This window comes from Euleptes europaea, chromosome 16 (assembly GCF_029931775.1).
Source record: "Euleptes europaea isolate rEulEur1 chromosome 16, rEulEur1.hap1, whole genome shotgun sequence".
NCBI classification, from domain to species: domain Eukaryota; kingdom Metazoa; phylum Chordata; class Lepidosauria; order Squamata; family Sphaerodactylidae; genus Euleptes; species Euleptes europaea.
In genome coordinates, this window is record NC_079327.1 from 34,448,974 (window position 1) to 34,467,447 (window position 18,474).

General features: G+C 44.7%; 1 pseudogene; it reads right to left on the minus strand.

The window, feature by feature from the left end:
- Positions 1-15,697: 15,697 nt before the first annotated feature.
- Positions 15,698-15,776, minus strand: LOC130488526 (U6 spliceosomal RNA; annotated as a pseudogene).
- Between the last annotated feature and the right edge of the window lie 2,698 nt (positions 15,777-18,474).

Consider the following 18,474-nt stretch of genomic DNA (forward strand, 5'->3'; position numbering starts at 1 on the left):
GCCCCAGACCTTCTCCTCCCCCCGCCCGGAAAGGGGAGAAACCCCCACCCAGCCAGGCCAGCCTCCCTCTGCAATCCCTCGACTCTTCCTCAACTCGGCGCCCTCCGGTCTGCCTTTCCAGCCAGCCCCCGGGGTTCCCGAGCAGCTGGGCTTCCGGCCGTGGGGAAGGCCCGGCTGGCCAGTGACCCTCAGCGGCTCCCTCGCTCGACTCGCTCCAGACACCTGGATGGAGAAGATGCCGCCAGAGAGACCTCTGGCCCTTTTCTGTGCCAGCCCAACCGGAAAGTGGATCCGCTCCGAAAGGAGGAGGGCTGCCGCTTTTTTTGGGGGGGGGGATTAAGCCTTCTCTTTCCAGGAATCGAGAAAAAATGGGGATAGGGGGATGGGGAAACGGGCCAGCAGAAGAGATGGAGGCTGTGGCTTTCCCTCTCCCGCCGCCCATAGGCCTGGGGCATCGAGGAAGAGCTTCGCTGCCCACCCCCGTCTCCCTCTCTCCCTTCCTCACACGCGTCCTCTACCCCTTCTCTTTTATTTCCCCAAAAGACAGCCCCTTCCCCAGTTTTCAACACGTTCCTCGTTCTCTGCCCAGTTCCTCCGCGACTCAAGGCTGCCCAGGGCCACCGCCTGGGTAGCTGCCTCTCCTCTCCATACAATCCCCCCCAACAGTCCCCGCCTGAAACCCAGAGGCTCCCTTCCTCCCAATGTGTGTTATGCCTGGGAGGTTTCGCCTTTGATTGGCCGCTCTCTAGATGCAAACTTTCCCCATCCAAATTCTCAAAACTCAACAATAAGCCCCCCATGGAGAGTTTTGAGAATTCCGAGGGGGAAAACGTGCATCCAGAGAGCGGCAAATCCAAGGCAAAACCTCCCAGGCATAAATGGCCTGATCTCGAAGCGTTTGAGGCTGATGGGGGGGTGGGTTTCCATCGCACCCTTCTGCAGCCCGAGTTGGCAGGGGTGTGTGGACAAGGAGCTCCAAAGGGGGGGGCTGATCTGAAACCTGACCAACTTGCAGGGGGGGCCTCCTGCTCCAGCGCCCTTCTGGAGGGCATCCCCCTAATGCTGCGTTGGGCCGGGTGGGAAGCGGTGAGTAGCGGGGTGGGGGGAGACGGAGATGCAGCTGTCTTTGGGGAGAAGCCCTTTTTGGGGAGGGAGAGAGAAAGACCCCCCACACACACACACATTATTAAGTATGATATCAAGTTTTATTCAGTGTACCTATAGTTTAATTAAGACTTAAACTTTAATTAAAGTTTATTAAGTTAATAACAAGTGTACCTACCTATATAGTTTAAGTTTAAGAAATTTGGCTCTCAAAAGAAATCTCATTCGTTGTACTGTTGATATTTGGCTCTGTTGACTAATGAGTTTGCCGACCACTGATCTAGAGAGTTAATAGAGAGCTGGTGTGGTGTAGTGCTTCAGGTATCAGACTAGGACTAGGACCAGGGGTGCACTACTGCCCTTTTATTTTGACATCCTTCTTTTGACTTAGGGAGGGGCCATGGCTCAGTGGTAGAGCCTCTGCTTGGAATGCCGAAGGTCCCGGGTTCAATCACCGGCTTCATCAATTAAAGGGACTAGGCAGGTAGGTGTTGTGAAAGGCCCTGGAGAGCCGCTGCTGGTCTGAGTAGAAAATACTGACTTTGATGGACCCAGGGTCTGACTCAGTATAAGGCAGCTTCATGTGTACATGTGAAATCCAGGTTAAAATCCCCACTCACGCCATGGAAGCTTGCTGAGTGACCTTGGGCCAGTCACGCACTTTCAGCCCTGACCCTGGCTGGTACTTGGATGGGAGACCTCCAAGGAATACCAGGGTTGTGATGTGGAGATAGGCAATGGAAAACCATCTCTAAACGTCTCTTGCCTTGAAAACCCCATGGGGTCAGCATAAGTCAGCTGTGACTCGATGGCAAAAAACATTAGAAGAGTGTTAATGCAATGAAATGGCACACTGAGCCCTAGCTGACCCAGAACAGATAACCAGACTTCCATAAATGTTAATATTGCACCTAGGGTTGCCAGTTCCAGGTTGGAAAATACCTAAAGATTTTGAGGGCAGAACCTGAGGAGGGTGGGGTTTGGAGAGGGGAGGGACTTCAATGCCATAGAGTCCAATTGCCAAAGTGGCCATTTTCTCCAGGTGAACTGATCTCTATTGGCTGGAGAGCAGTTGAAATAGCAGGAGATTTCCAGCCACTACCTGGAGGTTGGCAACCCTAATTACACCACAGGTCATATCCCCATGTCACACAGATGTGGGGCTGAAGAGGGGGGAAATCTCCAGTTTTGTATTATGGTGTGGCAAGAATCAAAAAGTGCTTCCTGTTTCAGCCCATTTTTAATGGGAATCACAAACGTGTTCACATTGTCCTGATACTGCTCAATGCCTCTTTTGCTCTCTGGGCTGCTGGTGCTTCTTCTCAGTGCCACTTTCCTTCCTCTTTAATTATAGGGGGGAAAGTGGATCATACTTCTGAGGGAGAGATCAGTCAACAGTCCTAAAATCCTGTCTGAAATAAGCCTTAATAGTAACCATGGTTCAGAACCAACAGTTTTGGAGCTTCTCTCACCAGTGATTCAGGTGAAGGTGATATAAGCTGTATGTGTAGAAAATAAGTGTTTGTGGCAAAAACTCACCCTAGAACCCAACAGTGGTAGAAGAGACAGCTCTCAATATTCTGTCAAAGCTTTAGTGGGTGCTGAATGCTGAGTGGAAGTGGTCATTTTTGTTTCTTTTTTTATTTCATATGTGATCACAGTCAAGTGTTTCATATTGCTTTGTGTTCATTGCTACTAAGTACTTTTTGTTCATTTATTTTATACCCAAATAATATTGAAAATCCATTAATTTTAACAGGAACATTTAGTCTGCGTAAAAAGACGCAGGCCCAGATTAGTTTTTCATGAGGAAGCAATACAATTAAAATGGGGATATTTGAAATGAAAGAAGTTCAGTCTTATCCTGAACCTGAATATGAGCGGCAAAATGAGCAACCTTGTACACAATATGGCTCCAGACTTCAGTGTTCTCTGTAGTTCATCCTTTATAGCCTGTACTCTTCCCAGTTGTCTTGTCTTGGTACTTCACCCCATCTCCTACCTGATAATTTTTCAGTTAACATCTATGAATCTTACTAGATGACTGTGGGCAACCAACTATATCTCAGTATAACTTATTTCACAGGGGTTATAGTAGGGCTCCAGTGTCACTCTGAGGCCCTTGAAGGAAAGGAAGGATACAAAGGAAATAAATGAAATGAAATGGTACATGAACTCAACCACTTGTTTATAGAAAGCTTGTGCCAAGATTGTTGGCCCCTGGACCCACTACTGCTAATTAACCAATACAGTACCCTTGATTTGTCCTGCTCTATTTGCCTATTTGCCTTCTAGCCTATTCTGTAAAATAATTCTGTTTGAAATGGAATAGCGATTACTAGATAGCAGACAAAAAAATTAGTTAACAAATATTTTAGGGAAAATAAAAATTATTATTCAACACTTCAGTGTTAATTTAGAGAAACATTACATAATCCAGAAAGGGAATATTTACCCTGCTGTTCTCCCTTTAGCCAATGGCAAAAAGTCTATTCATTTAAGCGCAATCTTCCGGTTCACTATCAACCACTGTACAGTTCACCAAATCAAGATGTTTCACTGCGGGAAAAATCATACTCTGTGCAAGCAGCCATTTAAAGCAGTAAACTCCGTAGTAACTAACAGAAAATTACCAAAAGGCTTGGATTTCACAGACATGGAAGGCTGGCAGTCAATCATTGCTTAAAGAAAAGCTGAATGACAGAGGTGGTAACCCAGATCAATATAGATGGCTGTGAAGAGCAGAAGAGTTGAAAATTATGCCTTCGTTTTTAAATTAAGGTAGCTCCTTAGGGGCTTAATTGTCTGCTGAGTTATATAATAAGAGACATTATTGATTTCAGTAGGGTTACTGGGAGTGCAAATCACCCGTTTGGGGTCTGAGTTCCCTTGGAAACCAGGAACAGATTTATTCTTGCTAGCAAAGAAAAAAAGCCCCTGGGGGGAAATCTCTCTTCCAAAAGAAAAAAAGTACTCTCCATAGGAAATTTAGGTTCAGTAGAAGTTTGCACAGATCTGAACGCCAGCTTTGTTTTCAAAGCATTCCAACTGATCCATGTCCGGGGTTGGCTGTTTCAAGGCTTCATTCAGCTTGGTTTTAGGTTATCTTTGATACCTCCTTGGCTGAAAAACAACCTGTCAAAATGTATTACAACTCTATCAATAGACAATTGCTGTCAAGTCATGGCCAGGTAGCCATCATGTTATTGTGTATTTCTCATGCCAGAGTTTCTAAATCAAAAGGGGATGGTCATTCTGATCATGAGTCCAGCCAGTAGGGATACTTCCCTGTGCGATCTGGACTACCCATCTAGAACAGAACTGTGGAAATAAAAAGTCATCTCACTGTCCTACTGGTACTGTGCACATGTGTAGTTGGTGCCACTTGGAAATGGCAAGTAGAAGGCAGAATAGTTCTCAAATGGGGTCCTCAGAAATCCAAAGTGAAAGAGTGATCATTCGCCATGTCTTTATGCTCCCCTCAAGTAGACACAACCAGCAGCCATAGCCCTATTTAGGGTGGATGCACTGAAGATTTCACAAAGGTGCAGAACTTGTCCTCTTCTATTGCCCAACAACTCATTTCAGCAATCTTCCAGTCTGATGATAGAGGTCAACATGATTTGAGTCATGACTGGACTTCTAGGAATGAGCCATCTCTAAGTGCACTGTTGGCCAGGGTTTTTTGCCACCTTCTGGGCATGGAAAAGGGGTCACTGGGGGTGTGGGCGGGAGGTCATTGTGAATTTCCTGCATTGTGCCGGGGGTTGGACTAGATGATCCTGGTGGTCCCTTCCAACTCTATGATTCTATGATTCTATCACAACATAATGTCACCTGTCATTAATATAATACCCAGGAACTGAACATTCAGCAGCCTAAAATAATATCCACAAATCAGGCAGGAAACAAACCATAAAAGCAGCTTTAAAAATGGAAATTCCCTTCAGTTAAAAGTGTGGGTAAAGAGAAGTGTTTTTGCTTGCTTTCCTTTAGGTGCTTAAGGCCTCAAAGGTAAGAACCAGCACTTTGAATTGTGCCTAGCGAGAGATGGGCAGCCAGTGCAGATCTTTCAGTACAGGGATGATATGATCCAGCTCCTGATAATAGCCTTGTCACCACATTTTGGACCAACTGAAATTTCTAGACCGTTTTCAAAGGCAGTCCCATGTACAGTCAGTCCCTTACAGTAAACTAACCTGGATGTGATCAGAACGGATCACTGTGGATTTTTCAAGGAATAACTGTGGCTGGTATATCATGGTAAATGGTGCTATGTACCACAGAGGGGGCTGATCCTCCAACTATAGTCTAGTTGGTCAATTATATTTACAAGTAAGAAGACTAAGGGGAAATCCTGGCGGGAGTCAGGGGAGGGGACACGGGAGGGAACCATCAGGTAATGGAGTAACTGTTGGGGGAAACCGGAAGTGATGTCACGCCTCTCTAGGACTCAACAGAAACTCTACAGTAAAACCATAGAGTTGCCAGAGATTCCTAGAAAGGTATGGCATCACTTCTGGGTTTTCCACAGAAGTGATACACTGCTGTTACCAAAGCGTGATTTAAAAAAAATCCTCTTACCGGCCACCAGAGTGGCAATAGGCAATTGGAGCTGGGAGAGGGAGATCTACGACCTCTTCGCAGGCAAATGGCAAGCCTAGGAAATCCTATGTTGGCATTGTTCATCCTGCATCCCCCCTGCAGTGGAGAAGTGGGAGTATGGCCAAAATCTAGAATAGGCTGGAATAATGGATTGTTGAAGGTGGAGGGGCAGGGCCTCCTGTAAAATCTCAAAGGCCATGGAGCACTGAGCGGCCTTTGAAATGTGACGTGGGTGAAGCTTCAGAATTCTGCGATATTCTTGGCCCTTCTGCACATCTTGTGGGAGTGCCTGCAGCAAGGAGAAGCCCCTAAACAAGGTCTTGTTTTCTTCTTGGACTGTCTGTAAATTTGTACATTAACTGGCCTTCAAAGTTTAAATGAATGTTTTATGTAAAATACATAATTCCTTTGTGGTTCAAACCATCATTAAGCCTGATTATTCCACCACGTTATTAGCTTAGAAGCAGAAGGGAAAACACATTGTCCTTTGCCAAGAGAAGGGGGGAGAGGGGGGAGAAGAGATTGCATAACAAAATGCAGAGCTAATCTTACTTCTGCTTGTCTATATTTATCACTGTAATGCCATGCACTTCACCGAAGTTACTCCGAGTTTTTATTGCCATAACCAAGGGCAGAATTTGGCCAACTGTGGATGAAAATCTGCATTTTTGTTGTTATAGCAACCAGCGATTTCAAAAATGATGCAAAACCAAGACAAGGCTGTTGGCAATTGACATGTTTAAAAGGTGAAGGGTTTCCTTGTGTAGTTTTGCAGCTGATGATGGGGTTGGTGTAAAAATTTCACCCGACAGATTGATGCTCTTTAATCAGGACTTCGCTATAGCAGGCTGGCTGCTTTGACATTATAACAGTTGAGTAGTGAATGGGGGGGGGGGAGACAGAGATGGGTCTTTATTATGAAATGAAGTAGGCAACATTGGGTCACTTGACGTCAGATGACAGGCATTGACACACTGACCTCTCACTGATTTTTGGGAGAGCCACCTTCCACCGCCACTAACCAACATACAATGAGAGCCATAATTTTGACACTAAGAAATCCCTATTTTTAGTGTTTTGTACTACATGGAAATTGGAAAGGGGCTTTACACAGCCGCTTTGAAATTGAACTTCTGTTAGCATGTATCTGTGACACTGCAGGCAGCGAATCTGGATAAGTTACATAGGCAATTTTCTGCCGACTAATTTTTGGACCTAGACAGAACTGGCATTTGGCATCTAGCAAGCACGATCCTGCAGGCTGTTGGAAGGAAGGAGCTAGGAAACATAGAAGGAGACTCTGATTGAGCCACTTGATTTCAAACCTTTGCCCTGAACAGCCTATCATGTAAGTTCTTGAACTGACAACTACATTTTCCAAATGTTACGCAGCACAGTATAAGGCATCTCCACATGACATTCTCGTGGCACAATGAGGACTTCCCAAAACTGCTTCATTTTGTGCCTTTGTTGCCAGGACTCAATGACCAGTGGGGGTGACAGACGGTGAAAGGGTCCTTGGTCAGGTTCAAAGTACATTTGTCCACCTTTTAAGTTCAGTGAGGGCCACAAAAGGGATTAGGGAGAAGGCCTTCTCGATCAGAGGTCAGACCTGAGATCCCCCCCCCCCCGCAACCCAAGCCTCTGTTTCCCCTAGAAAACTGGAGAAAATGAAAACACTACAGGCTTTTGCTAGAGGCTTGTGATGTTCATTCTTCAGTGGATTTACTCCCCTCCCCCCAAAAAATGGGAATAGGGAGGTATCAGATGTAATTACATAGGAGTATGTTAATCATTTTATTACATGGTTTGGCAAAGATTCTACTTATCACCTGCAATGCAGAGTGGTTTGTGGCAAAGTAGCAAGTAGGAGTGTGCATATCAGTTTACCGAAATTATAAAAACCCAGAAAAATACCTTTTTGTTATTTGTTGGTTTTTTTTTAACCAACATGAAATTTGGCAGCAATAAAGGGAGCCGATAAAGCGGATCCCGAAAAATGCTGATTTTTTGGGCGTTATTCTGGGCTGCCTTGGCCCTGCTGCCATCCCCCTCCCTCTCCCCATCTTCCCTCTCCCCTTATTTACCAAAAGTCTGGAGAAACAGTGCAGGTTGGATTGGTGTCAGACCCACCCCTGGGCTTCTCTGGACCCCGTAGAAGCCCAGTGCATGTAAATTGCTTTTAGAGCTGTCCAACCGGCCTTCTCCACAGTCTGGAGAAGGCCAGCATGACAGATCAAAAAGATTCCAGGGTGTGTGTGTGTGTGTGCGGGGTTCAGTATTTTTAAGCTTTGGGTTTATTAACCCGAAAATTTTCAAAAAATCCGGGTTTTCCAGACTTTTCAAATATTGCCGGGTTTGATAAAACTGAAGCCAAAAAATACCAAACAAAATTTCTGCACAGCCCTAGTAGCAAGTGATAATGTTTAAGTGCTATGCCCCAAGAAGCTTCACCTGATTATTTTTGCATGTTAGCAAGCCCCTCGAAGATGTCTATAGACAATATTGGAAAATCACTAGTCATACAAGAGATCTAGCATGTGCACAAATGTATGGTCAGGGGAAGACTGGGAGACAAAAATGGCCTTGCAAAAGCCCCCCAATTAGGGTTGTTAACCAGGTACTAGCTGGAGATCACCTGCTATTACAACTAATCTCTAGCCGATAGAGATCAGTTCACCTGGAAAAAAATGGCTGCTTTGGCAATTGGACCCTATGGAATTGAAGTCCCTCCCTTCCCCAAACCATGCCCTCCTCAAGCTCTGCCCCGAAAACCTTCCGCCAGTGGTGAAAAGGGACCTGGCAACCCTACCTCCAAGGGACGGGGTAAGGAAGAAGAGCAGGCTTGCACCTGCCTCACACAACCAGGGACCACTGCCTTGTGGGGGCACTTCATAGCTACTTCACATGCCACTGAGGGCACAGCAGTCTCCTGTGCACGAGACCGGCCTTGCCTTGCTTGTGGTCCCAGTGGGGCTAGTGCCCCCCCCCCAAAAAAAATCGATCAGGCCACCAGAACGTTTCCATGTGACCTAGATAACCAAAACGCCCCTGCTTATGATAGATTCATGCCCCTGGCTCAAAGCCCTTCTTGTGAACAACTCAACAAGCTCCTTTTCTTGAGGCCCCCAGAGTCCGTTTATTGCTGAATACCCCAATCATACCTCAGACTTGCATTTTTGTTGCCCTGTAGGCCGTATGTGAGTTTGGCTCCTCCATTTATTAATTCTTTTCGTTACTCCCTGACTTACAACTGCCCCTCTCCTATTAGAATGTTTGAGGAATTCCAGACGCTTTTCACCAGAAATGTTGCACCTATTTGGTGTTTATATATCCTTTCAATAGAGTAGATAATACATATTTTGGCACCTCAGGCCTAAACACATTACTTGCTTTCAAATTATGATTTCAAAATAACTCACTATCAAGTACTGTATTTAGGAGTAGGGTATTAGTATCTGTCCACAGATGCTCTCATGCGCCAAGTCTTTTTTAGAAGTATTTATTGCTACAGTTTATCTTTCTTTGCAAGCCTCGATAATCAGCTTTTGCACATCCCACCAAAATGCTACCACTTAGTAGAAAGGACACAATTGAATTACAAATGTGATTTCTCACAGCTAGAAGCACTTCTGTTTCAGATTTGATCATCCAATTAAGGACATAGAGGAGAGTCTCGCAGGTTTTATTTACTAAATAATGCTTTTGCATTCGAGTCCTACAAAGCAATTATCATCTTGGATAGAATGATTTGACATTATGAATGCAATCCTATGCCCCCTTATTTGAGATTGAGCAAGCTGAATGTTCTGAATTCATACGCATAGGTCTGGGATACGTAAGTATGATGTGGCCTGCAATTCCAGAGTTACAAGCCAATCCTATTCATGCTTGTTCAAGAGTGTCTCCCACTGAGTTCCTAACAAAGAGTGCTTTGAATTCAAGCCAACTGGATCCATGATTGAAGAATCTGGGTTGGCATCCGTAAGATCTGTTCATGCACATGTAGAAGAACTGTGTGTGTTCATGACTTTGCTTTCAGCTTTCCTCACTGCATCTCCCATGGCTGATGAAGCAAACAGTTTCACAAGGAGCTTGACTCATCAGCTATGGCAGCAAAATACACAAAGTTAGAATGGCCCCTGTCCTGGATAACTTTAGAAGGGTGTTAGACAAATTCTGAAGAGCCCCATGGCGCAGAGGGATAAGCTGCAGTACTGCAGTCCAAGCTCTGCTCACCACCTGAGTTCGATCCCAATAGAAGTTGGTTTCAGGTAGCCGGTTCAAGGTTGACTCAGCCTTCCATCCTTCCAAGGTCGGTCAAATGAGTACCTAGCTTGCTGGGGGTAAAGGGAAGATGACTGGGGAAGGCACTGGCAAACCACCCCGTAAACAAAGTCTGCCTTGGAAATGTTGGGATGTGACATCACCCCATGGGTCAGGAATGACCCGGTGCTTGCACAGGGGACCTTTACCTTTTTACCTTAGACAAATTCAGGAGGGATAAGTAGGGTTGCCAGCTCTGGGTTGGGAAATACCTGGAGATTTTAGGGGTGGAGCCTGAGGAGGGTGGGTTTGGGGAGGGGAGGGACTTCAGTGGGGCATAATGCCATAGAGTCCACCTTCTGAAGCAGTCCTTTTCTCTTCAGGTGAACGTTCTGTTGCCCGGAGTCAGTTAGAATCCCAAGAGATCTTCAGCCCCCACCTGAAGACTGGCATCCCTAGGGATAAGTCTGTCAACATGTATTTGCCATGAGGGAATCTCCAGGCTGAGAAAATGAATACTCTTGAATACTGGTTGCTAGTGTTGGAGAGAAGAACTAGAGAGGGCTATTGTCTTCATACCTTGCTGGTGAGGCTGCCTGTTTTTGGAAACAAAATGCAACCATTGGTTTAATCCAGTGGGACTGCTGTGTTTTTGTGGATATGATGTTTTTTTTTAATAGAGTATTCAGTTGAAGCACAGAGTTCAAACAAGAACCTCTGTGTATATTTATTTAATGAAAGATGTAGATCTAGGTAAGAACATGAAATATTATCTTGGCTTGCATACATGCTAAGCACAGAGCTTGCAAAAGATTCTTCTGAATCCAGGGACAAGTTCATTCATCACAGTAGTTGACACAAACAGGAACAGCAACACATATAAAACAACGACAGTGTCTATTACTTATTTTCATATTTGAAGAGTTTTAAAAATATGCATGGTCCAATTTTCCAGGAAATTTGTCTGATATGAACAAACTAAACAAAATGTATTTCATATGCACATTTATTGAAGAGATGTACTTTGCAAGTTTAAATAGAAAGAGACAATTTGTACTAACAAATGGGAATGGCTTTGTGTGTTTGTGTGTGTGTGTTTGGTCTGGATTCATAGGCAGATAATCTATATAGACCAGGCACTTGTGATTTTCAAGTTTTTATTTGGTACATAACCAGCAAAGTTGCAAAAAGTCTAATACACAGGTATATCTAACCCGCCATCCAAATGCAATGGATGGGATACATCACCCCACAATAAAATTTGAAGCTGACTATAAATATAAAATACACATATAAGGCCCAACAAATCACCCAAATAAAGTTATCTTTACTAGGTAGCCCTTCATTTAGATCACCACTTTAACTTTGCACATTTTAAGGGCTATAGATAAAAATCTAGCACAATTCAATATAAACTCCGGGTTTGTCTCAAATAATAGTTTCTGGCTTATTTCAGCATCGGTAATTCCATGCCATCGCTTTATTATTGGAGAAATAAGCTTCATTCTACTTGCTTCATAAAACCTACAGTGCAATATGATATGGTCCATCGACTCGATCCTCCCTGATCCACAGGGACAAAACCGCTCTTCCAATGGTACCTTTTTATACACTTGTGATTTTGAAATCTCATAAGCCACCCCCCCAATCTTCAAAGGTTCAAAGAGTTGCTGTCCCCACAGAGCTAGGAGCCCAATTTAAGTTTAGTCAAGATTTTTCATTTGGGTAGCCCTTTTGTAAGGGTTGTGTGTTTGTGAATTTGAGCAAATGCATAGCTTTAAGTGCATTTAGAGTTTGTGTGTTGTTGTTTTTTAAAAAGGAAGATATGTTTCTTCACTTGCTACTATGGGACAATTTGAATACCCCATCATTAGGAGGGGGAATGATCACTGTTACAGTGTGGCCTGATAACTGGAATTCCCAGGGCAGATTTCATTATGTTGAACCCAATACATGCAAGGCAAACAAGTGAATTGATGGTACGTTAGGACTTTCATTTTGCAGCACAGTTTTATTTAACCATCCTTCTGCCTTCCTGTTTCCTGCAGATCAGGTGAAGTAAAATCACCGGCCAGTTATCCCCACGGTGTATCAATCATGGTCAGTTTCATGGTGTATTAAAATGCTCCAGAAGCAGTGTGAGGTAAGTAAGTCATCATTTTAATGGCTGTTGTATTCTTTGCTTTGGACATGTCATAACAGACAACCTTATGTGAGTTGGTTTCAGCAGAGTGCCCGAGGCAAGTCTTCTCGGTCTTTGACAAGCCACCTGGGAACTAACAAAGCAGTATTTTTTTGGTTCTTGTAGGTTATCCGGGCTGTGTAACCGTGGTCTTGGAATTTTCTTTCCTGACGTTTCGCCAGCAGCTGTGGCAGGCATCTTCAGAGGAGTAACACTGAAGGACAGAGTAACACTTCAGAGACACTGTCCTTCAGTGTTACTACTCTGAAGATGCCTGCCACAGTTGCTGGCGAAACGTCAGGAAAGAAAATTCCAAGACCACGGTTACACAGCCCGGATAACCTACAAGAACCAATGAACTCTGACCGTGAAAGCCTTCGACAGTATTTTTTTTGTTTCCCATAAACTAAAGGTGAGCATAGCAATCAAAGCATCAGCCCATGGCAAGAGTCACAGCAATGGCAAAAATTACAATGTGGGAAAGTAAAGAACAGAAGAACCTTTGTAAGGGGGTGAGCCCTTCTTTTGCCATCTGGCGAATGCTATCTGGTTCGATTTCCTAGAATCGAGGGAAGGGATTTTCCACTTCAGGGGAACAAGAAAGAATTCATTTGTCCCCCTTCCCTTTCAACGGGTGGGATCTCATAGAACTGCCTTGCAGTCACTTACTTTCTACACTTCATAGCACTAGCTAGAAAACGTGACAATTGGTTGCTGAGAACAATGGGGGGTCATTTTGGAGTTGGAGGGCATAGGACCTGCATCATAGAAATAAAAAAGACCATAACCATCAATTAGGTTTGGTAGGCCAAGATTGTTTGGGACCTTATTTATCCTGCTTTAGGGATGACATATTCACATGGTCTTAACTAACTTCTGGATTAGGAGAGTGGAAAGGGATCGTGGGAGTATGGATACCTTAAAAAAATCTACCAAGATTATGGGACTCAATGCTCCTCCATGGGGGGAAAAAAGAAAGAAAAAAGAAAAAAAAATCCCTGCTACAGAAAATGAATATATCAAGGAATTGTACAGCTAACTGACATGATATCCTTCTTCCTGACATTCTAGTTTTCAGTGCAGACTTTTTTTTAGTAATGTGAGGCCCACCTGCAATCTGAAGTGGTACAGCTCAGCCACAGATCCAGGGAGACAAAGTTTAAAGACTGGCTACCAGAGCCCCGTGGCGCAGAGTGGTAAGCTGCAGTACTGCAGTCAAAAGCTCTGCTCACAACCTGAGTTCGATCCCAAAGGAAGTCGGTTTCAGGTAGCCGGCTCAAGGTTGACTCAGCCTTCCATCCTTCCGAGGTCGGTCAAATGAGTACCCAGCTTGCTGGGGGTAAAGGGAAGATGACTGGGGAAGGCACTGGCAAACCACCCTGCAAACAAGTCTGCCTAGGAAAGGTCGGGATGTGACATCACCCCATGGGTCAGGAATGACCCGGTTCTTGCACAGGGGACTACCTTTACCTTTTACCAGATGTAAAACTTACAAGGGGTAACTCCACATTCTGTCTTGAGACTAGCCTCCTTCAGGTCCTGTGCAGCCCCCCTTTTCCTCAGACTAAATTGAAGGCATTATTGTCATGATACATCATAAGTATAGCTGTTCTGTTGCTTGTTCTCAGTGATGGATGGCTGTTATCCATGAGGTGCTGACGACTCTCACGTGAGAACATGTAAGAACGGACAACAACTGTGCTTCTGTTGCACAATATGCTGATCTTCCAGGAAGGCCCTCAAACACTTCCACAGACATTTCCAGTAGCGTGGAAAGGTCCTGTCAGCTACATGTGCGGTAAGCAAAAACACCAACGAGCCCTCCAGGGAGCTTTCCATACAAGCCATTTATTCCTATAGTAAAAATAAAAACGAGTCCTTCCTCCAGCTCTTCATTGGCCTATTTGAAGGTTGCTGTGTTTAATTAGAAACATCAATACTTTTCTCAGCAGGGAGTTACGCTTGCAGTGTGTACCTTAGACACGACTCGTGGCAAAGAGAAAGCACCGATATCATTAAGGTTAATAACCTCATCGCTTACCAGAGAAACTCTGGGTCTTAATTTGAATTGATTATCTGAGTAGATTCATTGGGGGAAAGTTGCTAACTGCATCCAATGCATTGGGTTACAGCTCAAGAATGATGCGTAAACTTTCAAACTAGTTTGCTGCCCCTAAAGCAGAAACCAGACTGACCTCCCCCAAACCACCCCATAAAGAATTTGATGTTGAATATCTGCCATTACCTGCCAATACTCAATATTTGATATTTGCATCTGATATCAAGCAGTACTTGTTATATAGACCACAGCAGGACAAAGAACCCTCGAACAGAGCAACATTTTGTTTGGCAGATCTTGGGCCTAATACAAGCTTGGTTTCCAAACATTATAAATCATAATTGCTAATCTCTATGTGGTAAAAGGTTTGTCCTACTTCTATGAATCAAAGTGCTCAAGGGCACAGGAGCAGACCGGCCTGTATTTTTCTGAGCACTTGGCAAACTTAGGAAAATCATGCTTTCCCAGAGATATTTGCATAGTTTAACATACATTTCACACCATGTTCCTATTGAAATAAGCACACATGGGATTTGTATGGGAAACAGCAAAATGAAGAAGGTAGCTGTAGAAGTCATGACTACATCTTTTGGCAAAGAGGAGCAACCGAGGCTGGCTGAAGTATGGGAAATGCGAAGTGTAGAAAGTGTGATGTTCCCGTTTGCTTTTAGGGTAGTAATAGGGTGTTCACTCAGGTTCCTTCTCTTCGGTTCACACAGCAGACCCAGCTGTGTTCAAAACAATATTCATTTATGAGCAAGAAGATACAAGGGCGGGAGCAACTGGTTTCAGAACAGGGGAGCTCATGCAATCTGCAATCCTAACAAGCAGAGCTAAGGAGCAGCACCTCTACCCCACAAGACTAAACCAATACACACAAATATCATGAGGGGGGACAGACTGTTCCATTGTAATGTATACAGCATGGGAAGGTAACAAGCTCCACTAAGGCAAGAATGACAACCATTTCTGGCCATCACAGTCCTGAGGCTTGTGTGTTTGGGCCAGTGGACTAAGCCTTAGCCCAGATGGAGATGTTGCCTATGCCTATGCCCATGACCTTTGAACTTTCAGCTTTCAAACCACATCAACTTGTGAAGTTTGGGTTCTTTCAGAAAGTTCAAATTATTCCCACCGAAATATATATTTTTAAAAACCAAGTCCAGCTGTTTCATTAAACTAGAGTCTACTAAAACCAGTCTGTCATTTTTAGTGTGTGAGTTGGACGGTCGGCCAGTGCTGGCCTGGCAGTGTGTGTAAAGTGCCTTCAAGTAGCAGCCGACTTATGGCGACCCCTTTTGGGGTTTTCATGGCAAGAGACTATCAGAGGTGGTTTGCCAGTGCCTTCCTCTGCACAGCAACCCTGGTCTTCCTTGGTGGTCTCCCATCCAAATACTAACCAGGGCTGACCCTGCTTAGCTTCTGAGATCTGACGAGATCAGGCTAGCCTGGGCCATCCAGGCCTGGCAGAGGTAAGTCTATATCATCCTTGTGCAGGGGTCATGTTATCTTCTCTGTATTGTTCCAATTTTAAAATATGTGCTGCCAGTGATGGAAAGCCAGCTGTAGAGTCATGGCTGTATCCCTGCAGAAATGCTTCAGGCTTGAGGGGAGAGAGGGATGAATTCACACCCTTGGCCTCCTCCTATTCACCCCCACCTAGAGAGAGGGACTCAGTCTCTGCCCTGCAGAGGCCTCAGGTTGCGAAGTATGGTAGTTCCCGCTCACACAGGTCCTTCTCCTGTTGGGATGCTTCCTTCTCCCTTCACCTCTCTCTGAGCAGGGATAGGACCAACCCTGACCTCCTTCTCCATAGCCCATGGCTATGAGGGTTTCAGTGAACCCTCACATCCCTTGCAAGTCCTGTCCCTCTTCTGTCTTTTCCACATGGGTGTTTCCCCCTTGTGGGAACTGCCTGGTGCTCTTCCAGCTGTGGCAAGTCCCCCACAGCTGCCTAGGATTGCCAACCTCCAGGTACTAGCTGGAGATCTCCAGCTATTACAACTAATCTCCAGCCGATAGAGATCAGTTCACCGGGAGAAAATGGCAGCATTTGGCAATTGGACTCTATGGCATGGAAGTCCCTCCCCACCCCAAACTCCACCCTCCTTAGGCTCCACCCCAAAAGTCTCCAGGTATTTCCCAACCCGGAGCTGGCAACACTACAGCTGCCCTGCTGAGCCTTCAAGGCAGCTAGCACTTCCTTGTATGGCTGTGTAGCACTGCCATTGTGCTGAGGAGACATTTCTTTACCTGCCCACCGGGCCATGGAGATGAATTGGTCTTCTGCCATGGCTCTCAACAAATGCTCCTGTGTGACAGCTGGGGTGACCCACTGGATGGAGATTGCCTTGTGCTCATGGCTGGGATCTCTAGCCAGGTGAGTGGGGGTGGCTCCAAGGGGTGGGTGTCCTGCCTGGACATAGTATTTAGTGCTTTTCCAATTAATTGTATTGTATCTTGGAGCAAATTTGTCCTTGTCGTGATTGCAACGTGTACAGATGGGGGGCAGGGAGAGGAGCAGCACCAGTCCCCCACCTTCCCTTCCCAATTTCCCCCTGCTCTTGGCTGTCAAAAGCAGCAGGCGGTGCATACATATGCACACACACAGAGACATGAACACATCCTACACCTGCATAGGGTAGTTGCCATCAACAGCCTGCCCAATTAGGTCTTCTCAGAAGATTATGGGCAAGTGCAGCTCTACTTTCCTGTTTTCATGCCACCTAAGAACACACACGCCAGTGTTGAGCTATCAGGATGCGATTTCACCAAGCAATCAAAGTCATTCAGGGCTTAGAGGAAAATAACCTTTTTTATATAAGGAAGGGATAAAATCCACATTGAATGCCTGGAAAATCCAAGGACAAAAAGGAGGTGAAGAGAGCACACCCACCGCAGTGATGGTTGCCAACAGTTCCAGAATTTAAAAATCCTAATAAAAGCCTGACTGCACAGTTGCTTGATGCACATCAGCTCAGATGAACTTCACTCTTTCAGAGCTCTTACAGTCATGGCTGGGTTGGCAAATCCTTGCAACCCTTGTTCCTAGATAGGCTGCATGTAAATGTGCACAAGATTTCTGGTTGGGTAAGCTTTTAAATGGGGTGGCTAAGGCACCACTTCTTACCTTGAGATTGGGCTGCTGCTTTGATGGGCTATTTTTAATTCCCATTTTTGGGGAGAATGGTTAATGGAAAGGAATTAGTCTTGAAAAAGAAGATTGGTGTGGTTTCTCAACTTTGCTCAAAGAACATACAGTGCAATCCTAAAGAGAGTTACTCCAGTCTATGGCCATTCATTTCAGTGGGTTTAGACTGGAGTAAATCTGCATAGGATTGTGTTGATAGTCTCCATTAGCTACAGGTATGATCCTGACAGTAAGGGTACTGGCAAAAGGAGGTAAACATTATTTCTAAACTATTGAATTCCTTCCTTTTTGAAAATCTTGAGCAAATCTGGAAAAAAACCCTGTAAAGCCTTAATCTCATCATGGGATTATCTTTCCCTAAATTTAACATCCTTTGAGAAAGAATGATCTGCCAGCAGTTGTAGTTTAGGAAAAAGATATTAATCTCTAAACCCTGAATAACAGCCCTCAATATTGGAGTCTTCCCCCCACTGTTGTTTCTCTATGCTGAGCATGTTTGGAAGCTATAATTTCATTCCTCAATTTAAGGTACAGTTTTGCTCCTCCTTTTAAAAGGGCACAACTGAACCACCAGAAACCTTGCAAATATATATATATATTATGTCCTTAGACTGTGTCATATGATGATGCTACCAAAATCCTGGGCTTGGAACATGAACTTCTCAACATAGAATGCCCACATGCATTTTGGAGAGAACTTCATTGCCCATAACAATTGTGTTGATCATGATTTCAAACTGAAAGTATTAGGAGTGTCTGTTCCTTTTTTGTGTTTTAATGGCATGCATTTCCCAAGCTAGATCCTCAAGAGCTTAACTACATGTTACACTTCTCCTAGAGAGGTCCCTGGGGCCAGTTGATAGACTCTGAATGTTCCATGTTTCCCAGGCTTGTACATGCCTGATTTGGACTGGGACTGTGATACACACTTAACCATCCCCCTCACACTGTTTTCCTGACCTGCAAAGAGCCTGAGGAGCCTGCCGTGGGTCCATGGGGACATATCTGCAAAAAAGTGAATTGTGTACTTAGGCTCTTGACAAGGCAGCTGCCAAGCTGAACATGGCTATTGACTGGTGAATTTTATTTGAGAATTAAATGGAAAAT